General features: G+C 62.4%; 1 protein-coding gene across 1 annotated transcript in view; it reads right to left on the bottom strand.

The window, feature by feature from the left end:
- Positions 1-463, bottom strand: part of SORCS2 (sortilin related VPS10 domain containing receptor 2) — a 145861-nt gene that overhangs the window by 2284 nt on the left and 143114 nt on the right. The window lies entirely within an intron of this gene.

The following is a 463-nucleotide window of genomic DNA, read 5'->3' as shown; positions in this document are numbered from 1 at the left end:
AGCCAGAAGAGCCACCACAGCTGTGAACAGCACCCACCAGTGGAGCTGCTGCCAACTGACCCGCGCCAGGCCATTCCTCACCCCATGCCGCTGTGAGCGGGCCCTCCCTGGCTAATGTCCTCCCAAGCCACAGAGCTCAGCTCATGCAGGCCCCTCTGCTTCCTGGACGTCCCAGTCCATCACTTCCATCTGGCAAACTCCTATTCACCCATCAGTGCCCAGGACAGTAAGACCAGCATTATTCATGGGCGGAGAGGAGGCCGGGCCAGTGGGCCTGTTTCCTGGGCGCTCCCCGAGGGCACCCACCACACCGCTCTGCTCTCTGTCTCCAGGGTCTGCCCCAGAGAGAAAACTGCTTCAGAGAGATTCTGGGCTGTTGGAGGCGGCGGCTGGGTCCTGTGCAAACAGCCGGTGCTCAATAGATGTGCACAGAGGGTGCCGTCCTGTGCCCCCCCCCACGAGA

The sequence above is a fragment of the Myotis davidii genome, unplaced genomic scaffold (genome assembly GCF_000327345.1).
Source record: "Myotis davidii unplaced genomic scaffold, ASM32734v1 scaffold937, whole genome shotgun sequence".
In the NCBI taxonomy this organism is placed as follows: Eukaryota; Metazoa; Chordata; class Mammalia; order Chiroptera; family Vespertilionidae; genus Myotis; species Myotis davidii.
This window is presented reverse-complemented; position numbering and strand designations above follow the sequence as displayed.